General features: G+C 41.3%; 1 long non-coding RNA gene across 1 annotated transcript; it reads right to left on the bottom strand.

The window, feature by feature from the left end:
- Positions 1-222: 222 nt before the first annotated feature.
- On the bottom strand, positions 223-6,996 carry LOC128782199 (uncharacterized). Its single transcript, XR_008428697.1, has 3 exons — positions 6,937-6,996; positions 5,450-5,576; positions 223-584 (listed from the first exon to the last, which is right to left on the bottom strand). It is a non-coding gene; the product is annotated as an uncharacterized LOC128782199 (long non-coding RNA).
- Positions 6,997-8,225: the final 1,229 nt, after the last annotated feature.

Below are 8,225 nucleotides of genomic sequence, written 5' to 3'. Positions count from 1 at the left end.
GTCAGGGCAGGGTTAGTGCCATGTGAAATGGTGGTTTGGCAGCTAAGGAGTGCTTGAAAACAGCTCTGTTTCCCTCCCTGCTCAGCTCTGCGCAGTCCATGCCAGCTCCAGTGTCTGGTGCACTGCTAGCAGCTCCACCCTACCCAGGCTGACAAAAATAACCAGAGTCATGTTTTCCTTCTTTTTTAATTGCTTTTTATTTCAAATGTGGGGTGAAGCACCTGGTATGACAGAGTGTCCTTTGTAGGCTGAAGTAAGGTAGAATTGCCAGCCATGAGGGTGAGCTGTGCCAGCTTAGCAAGAAGCTGCTTCAGACCCACCAGCGGGACCTTCACCACGAGCCCGTTTCTCACAGTAAGATTTCATCCATCTTACTGCACATCCACATGTTTTAGGGTGAAAAAAAGGGCCAAACCAAACTTCAGAGAGATTTGGTTTTCCTCAGTTTCAAGTTATTTAGTAAAAAAGCAAAAAACTTTCAAGTTTTCATTTGGCTTTGTTGACCATTCTTTTTAGCTTCCTGCCTTTTTTCTCCTTTTTCCTTTAAAGGACAGGCAAATGTTTTTTTGAAACAGCTCACTTAGCTGGAAAGTAAAGGAAGAGGTAGTAAAAAATAGTGAGTTAAATGGAAAAAATATTTTTTGCAAACTTTAAGGAAAACACTTCTCAATGCTGATCACTCTTTAAAGTGAATTCCTTTAGCTAATTACCTTAATTCTTTTCCTGAGTTATGAAACAAGCTGCAGAAACAGATGGACAGAGGATTGTACTTATCTGTATCTAGCATTTCTCTGTAAATTCTTAGCCCTCAGTTCCTGCATCTCCTTCCTTTTCCTCAGTTAAAATGATGCCGAAGACTAAATTCACAACTCTGCTGAGAAAGTGACCACAGCCTATGCAGGATTAAGCATGGTTCATAACCAGGGGTTCTCTTATGTAGTTTTTAGCTCCGAAAAGATGAAGCAGATCAGACCTAAGAAAGAGACTCTGTAGAGATGTTAGTCTTCACACACTTCAGAGTAGCCCATGAAGAGATGTGTAACCTTGCTCCAACCTGGAGCAGCCCCTTGGGTATGCTTATATTGAGGGCCATGCTTTGCAGTTTTCTAGGAAGCAGAGCAGAGAGCCAGAATCAGCATCCCTGTCTTCCAAAATGACTGTAGAGATATTCCAGTCCCTCAGGAAGCTCTATCCTCCATAGCACCCCAAGAAACAACAAATAAATGCTTCCACAGCCTAGTGCAGGCTCACTCCAGACATCTCTTTTCAAGGAAGAAATTTAAGAAGGCAGAATTCTCTTGTATGACTTTCCTTGTCTCCTTCCAGTTATCTCAACACATTTTTGTTCTTCCTGACAGAAAAAAAAATCACTGACCCATCTGTCAATGCCATCTCTGCTCCAGTGAGCTGCTTCATGCATTTATTCACAGATGGACCAGCGCCAAAGTTCTAATCAAGAGAAAAGCTACTAGTAGTTACAGCTCCTCAGCATTATACATGTTTCTGAGTGTGACTGATTAAGACTGTTGTTTGGAACAGGGGAACTGTGTCAGAGGTGCCACATCCCATAAATTAGTTTAAGCTGAGGTAATGTATGCGCCAACATACAGCAATACATTGCTAGCTCAACAAGTTTGGCAAGAAAATGTCTGGGAAAACAAGACCATTTTCAGGCACTTGATCCAACTGAGTGGCACAACTGAAGAGACCCTTACAGGAAAAAACTTTGTGTTTTTATTTTTTAAGGGGAGAGAAAATACCTGAGAAAAAATGTTGGTGTCCAGACTCCATTAAGTTAGACAGGAAGAACGGTCTAGTTCTCAAAGCAAGGCATTTGCCACCAGGGACTCCTGAGTTTTAATCCATCCCCTCTGCAACCTCTGTAGTGCTCTACAGAAAAGTCATTTAATTCTAGTCCAGACAGTGAACTTTGTATGCTGCTGAGCAGATTAGTCATACAAGTGTGTTCCTTTCTGTGGGACTACTCATGTGAGGAAGTTATCAATGGGGAGAGGGGGAGCAAATCTGGCCCACAGTATGGAGTCACACAGAGGGAGAAAAAGCTACAAGTTTTAATTGGTCTGACCTCCTTGGAGGAAAAACTATCTACAGAAATGCTGGAAGAAATTGTAAGAAAATTAAGGGACCTTTCTGATAGGAACATCTGTTAATCAGAACAGCAGTCTTTTAAGTAAGAGAAGCTTTATTGACTGTTTCAAATACAATTAACTGGACTGAGGAATTGCAAATGCAAGGAATCAAATAAACCCATTTCACCAGAAACATCAAGTAAATGAGTCAGTAGGACTTCTGTGTTTGTGGCACCCATCACTTAGAGCAGGTGACTAAGATACCATACTTGCTGGCAATGCAGACAGAGAAATGAACCCAACCAAAAGCCACCTAGAAATGTCATTTTCCTTTGAATCAGAATTGGAGAGTAGTTTTGGAGGCTTGCAGATCCTCATCTAGAACTAGACCCTCTCAAAATTTAATTTAGTTATTTAGCAAGGGGAGGTAATATTTTCTCTACCTGAAGCTCTGTTCCACTGACTCAGTCTCCAACTGACTGTGGTGAGTCAGGTGCAAGAGGTTAACAAATCATTAGTGATCTGAACTGAAACTGAGCAGGAACAATTTCAGTTCCAGATTAACCTGAACTGGAAAGGAGGTAAAAAAAGCAACTTGCTTGACCTCCTGATGTGACAACATCCTTGCTGACACTACAATTTCCTAATCACGTTGATATACCTGTGGGGAAATCTGATGTGAAGCAATCATAGGAAACCATGCTTTATTCAGCATTTATAACCTTTCTGTTGCTGTCAGTAGATTATCTGTGTCTTCACTACTTGTCTTTCTTGCAGAGAATCCCAAAATTAAACATTATGAGTCCAGGGAGATAGTGTTTGTTCTTCTGTAAAAAAAGTAAGATGCCATACAAAGAATCCAAAGCAGGTTGGGAAGCAGGATGTGGGAATCCTGGTGTCAAACCAATTTTCTACCCTACCCTACCTGTACAATTCAGTCAAGTGCTGGTGTTCTAGGTACTTGGAAAAAAAAACTGCTTATCTCCTTAAGGAGCACAATAGGCAGGTCCTGAGTAATTCAGCTCTCAAGAACACTGTTTCAAGAGCACATCTTCCTCAGCCAGGCAATACTCAGCTGTATTTTGTGTCAATGACCATATACAAGTAGAGGTTCAAATTCTTCCTTCTTCCCTGACCCCTCAGATGACGAATATTACATAGATTTTCTGGATTGTGATTTTCAGTAGTCTAGACCTGAGCTGGGCTGCAAAAACATGTTTTGCCAGGACAGGAAAGTGTATGAGTGAAACACTACATAGCTCTGCATCCCAGTTATACCTTGAATAAGACTGATGTTACTGTGGTATTACCAGGCCTTGATTATGGCACTTGGATGGCTCATAACTAGAATATTCTCATAGAGGAGTTGTGGAGAAGAACACGTGAAGGTGAACCTCATTAATGAATGCATTGCTTTGTGCTGCAGACAATAAAAGCTGTTAGCTCACTTGGAATTCACTAAAGTTACAGTGTACTGGAGGACACATATCATAGTTTATTCATTTTTTCCATGCCAGAGAGGGCTCTCTCTGAGCAGAGCTTAGTCCATTTTCCCTCAGGAAATATTCCCCTTTTAGAAGCCCATGACCTGGGAGGGTGGTTGTTCTCATTTTGTCGGAAAGAAAAGAAAACCTCCATGAATTCCAAGGACTTAGTGTCACTGATTGTGTTGCATTATCCAGAATCAAAGAGCTTAATCACCATTTACACTAAAGCCTTTAGCACTGGTCAGGCAGAAAATTGAACTGTCTCCTGCTCTCATGTTCCTGCAGTCTTACATTGTCAAAAGCTTTAAAGTGCCTGGGAGAGGCACAAGGGCACAGAGATGAGGCTTGCAGTTTTTAAAAGCCTGTGTACAAACGATAGCAGAGAAATCCACAGCCCAGGTTCAGGCCTTGCCTCTAGAGGGTTCTGTTGGTATTGTCCAGGTACCAAAACTACTTCAGAAACAGTTTAATGTGGAAATCTAGTTGGGCTAATTGACCTTGCTGAGAAGATGAGACACCTTCTTACATGGGACTGGCTCACTTTTCTCTCCAAAATACTATTCTTGAGGCACGATATATTCTTGAGGCATGATACTACTATTCATGAGGCAAAATACCGTTCTTGTGCATCATGTGACAGAAATTATATGGGTTATTCAGCCCAAGCTCAGATGGGGCATGAGGGACCTCATATCCTGTAAGTATTAAGTCATAGAAAGACCACACATCCATCCAGCATATTCAGATATGCAGCATGTAATTAACATGTTACAGGAGACTGAGAGCTAGAACTGGAAAGGCAATTGCTGGACAGCCTGAAGAACAGGACTGTGTTTAGCAGTCAGAAGTGTTAGGTCTGCTTGGAAATTGTAAAGGAAAATTAGTTAAAGTAGAGGGTAACAACTGTGTGTTTTGTGCAGCACTTGGCTGTGCTGCCAGTGAAAGGAAAAACAGACTCAAGTTCATAAGCACTTCATGATCCCTTGCTTTGTTTTCCCTCACCCTAACACCTTCCAAACTACCTTATTAACGTAAACCACTCATTCATTACACAGAGGTTTAGTATTTGCAGGAGATTTAGGGAGGAGTAATAGTTACACAATGGCATCTGCAGCTGTTTTACATTTATTTATCCAGCAGTGTTTTCAAGTCTCTTGCCCAAAATCCAAACAGACGCCCTCTCAGGGAATGCAGTGTCTAAAGAATGCACACATGCAAGGCTGTCTGAAATTTTAATTGCATAAAGATCAGGAAGTTCAGACTGAAGGTTTGCAGAGCAGCTCTAACCCCTTCTCCCTGGGTGTATCACATTGTTACAATAGGGTCTTTCATTACATAATCATGCAGAGTGGGCAGCTCAGCTTGATGTTTGACATATAGAACCATCTCACACACTGCAAAGGGCTTCAACTCCTTTTCTGTCACCTCAAAAGAACTTCTTTATTACCTTTACTACGTCTTTACTACCTTTTGGAATCGTTAGGAGTGCTAATAAATGTTCTGAAAAACCCTACAGAACTAGTTAGAAGGGAGCTTGCATGTCTAAAGTAAGGACATAAATTCGACAAGGGGCTAAGTACATTCATATCTTGAAGAACAGTGGTGGACTCACTGATTAATGCACTCAGTTTAGGTACATCTTTTAACAGTGCCCAGGTGAGTAACAGGACCCCACATGTGAAGGAAGGGATTGATTCCAAGTTGTCCTAATTGTTGCAGTGCTGCACAGAAGTCAGTAAAGTAGGTTGTCATGAATCACTAGAGCTGACAACATAAACAATTGTTTTAAGATGAGTTTGAGGAGTGCATGAAGAATGAAAAACTAGGGGCTAACATTAAAAAAAACAGATTTAGAGAGTTTGCAAATCTTACCCATCACTGTGGTCCTCTTTTCCTCTACACTCACTTGGTTTATACATCAGTGACTCATTCTGTAACAGCAGTTCAGGTGTTGCTGCCATATCCCAGCAATTCTGGATCAGTCACCAGGGCTGATGCTCTGTAAGATATTTCGAAAGCTCTCAAAAAAAAGTGAATTATTTTATGTTGGACACCAAACAAAGCAAGCCTCTGGCTCTGCAGACAGCTTTGGTGTGTCTGACTGATTCACCTGGCATGTATAGAATGCACAGAATAATTACAAAAAGGCTTGGGTGTGAAAAAGGTGCTTTGTTTTTCCACATAGTTAATGTATGTGCTCATCTGGGAAAGCACTCTGCCTCAGCTTAAAATATTCCAAAGAGGCCAGAACATTAAAAACAACAAAACACAATGAAAACGATACTCTCCATATCAATGTCAGTGGATAAGCCATCAGCTTTGATAAAAGCAAATCCCTGATGTTGAGTGGAACTTAACACAGTTTTGCTCCAGATTCAGATGTTGAACTGAAACAGAGATTTTTGGAGTTAAGTTAACAAAATGAATTAAGCATTTATATTTTAGCTTGTAGAGTTATGTATTGAATTTTAACCTTTTACTTAAGAAACCTCTGCCTGGTACAAAGGGCATAAGAAAATGCAAAATCCTGAAGCTTCTTGCATAAAGAACAATACCAGAGGAGGCAAAGAACCCAGATAAAGAAGCTCCTCAGTCTCCAAGCCTATCAAGACTGACAGACGTACTCAGATAAGCACCAAAGGACCAAAAGCGCACGCGCAGAGAGGAAAAGTTCAAAAGTTCAGTCATGAGGAAGACCACAATCTTCAGCCTCAGGACTACCGAGAGACTCCCATGCGACCACCACAGCAAACCACTTGTGCCCAGAAGGGCGTGGACTTATTTAGCATGAGAGGCGAGGACAGGCGGGGCCAGGGGTTGAATATGCATGAAAAAGTTGTGCAATGTATGGCATATGGAACATCTTTGGGAATAAAGGTGTGGGTCAGACTGAGGCTCGGGGCACAAGTTTTGGAGAGCTATCTCACTTGTGCTGGGCCCTGACATACTTACCCACTTCATAACTACCCCAGGTTATGGAGTCTATTTATTTATTCTGCGTATCGCTTCAGAACCTTTTCTTCCCCACGTGAATGTAGTAGTGCTTTGATCAAGCATGAAGTGTGAACGCAATACAATAGATGTAAAGCCAGATTTGATCTAATTACAAACTCCCCACTTCCTCTCCTAGCTGTGGGGTGTTCAGGTACTAGCTTTACCTCTCCTTTCTCATATCTCAGTGTTAAAATGTCTTGTCCTCAAAGACATTCCTGCACAAAATAAGATACACTGAATCTGAGGGAATGTTAGTCTCCTAGGGAATAATATACTAATTTTACAGTGCACTAGATCTCAAGCACTAAACCAGGATTAATTTATAGTAACTGCTGATTTAAAAAGTGAAAAGGACCAGACCTTACATTGCACAAAGCAAATGAACAAATGACTGATGCCAGCCAGATGCTGGAGCAAGTGTCTCCCTCTCCCATTAACATATGCTGCCTCAGACTCTCCAGGAAGCCTTCCCTAATGGCACTGCTATGACAGAACAAATGCTTGGTTTATTCAGTCACTGGCACCATACTCTCAGGATCTGTGAGGCACATTCCTTACCTTCAGGATTCATTGCAACATTTTCAGCAGTTAAGCACTGCATCATGAAGAATGTGTAGGCAGAGCTAAGATTCCAGATTTATGGCTTTCATGCAACCATATGCTTCTGTCCACAGCTGTATGTACTTAATCCTAGCCCAGCTGCTTCATTGCATCTCACTACCAGAAATCAATGCTGAGACAAATTTAGTGTAAACATAATATGCAACAAATATATGGTGCATATTGCTTGTTGCATGTGTTGAAAAGGGAAGTCAACCTTTTGACTGGATGTGCCATAGCCTCTCCTTTGCTAAAGACTTTGAGACAGGAAGATTTTCTTGAAGGAAGCACTGGCTAATAGAGTTAAGGACTATTGTGAAATCCTAGGCCACATAGAATGGAAGACAAGTAATGATCAAAGATTTTTCTCTGCAAAACTTATGTTTACATAGATAGCAACTCACTGGTTGCACAGAATCCTGAGACACTACAAAGGTCCACACAAACCTACATATTCTCACAAAAATACTTATATACCAGTGCGACAGCTGTTGATGGAGCATTTGTTTGCAGGGTGTTGGGGAAAACATTGATCAAACATCTTTCTTCTGACTAGACTGCTGTGATTAATTTTTACCTTTTTAATGATGCTTTATTCCCTAGCTCACTTAGGCCAACAAGCTGTTTGAGCAATCCAGAAAAGTCATAAAATGTGATGAGAACTTGGTACAATAGAAATTTGCTTTCTTTCCAGAAGAAGGAGAAAAAGAGAAATTCAGTGAGTTGGTAGATGTGCCTCTTGGCTGAATTACTAAAGTATGATGTAATGTACCTTGGCTCTCCCTTCCAACTTGGGAGCAGTTCAGGCTGCTGCTCCTGCCTGCAAATACTCAGGGCAGGCACCATAAAGGCATACCTGAGCTCATACCCAGGGAGAGGTTTTGAGGTCATGGCAATGACAGACTCCACTGTAGTGTTTCCTTGTTAATCAGGGTAAAATCAATCGTGGTGATTGGAGCTGTGGAACAGCAATCAGGTCCAGATTATACCTCAGATCAGTTGAAAGCCTGTCTACTTTTTCGTGGCTTTCCTTTCCCAAGCAATTTTAAATATA

This window comes from Vidua chalybeata, chromosome 2 (assembly GCF_026979565.1).
Source record: "Vidua chalybeata isolate OUT-0048 chromosome 2, bVidCha1 merged haplotype, whole genome shotgun sequence".
NCBI classification, from domain to species: Eukaryota; Metazoa; Chordata; class Aves; order Passeriformes; family Viduidae; genus Vidua; species Vidua chalybeata.
This window is presented reverse-complemented; position numbering and strand designations above follow the sequence as displayed.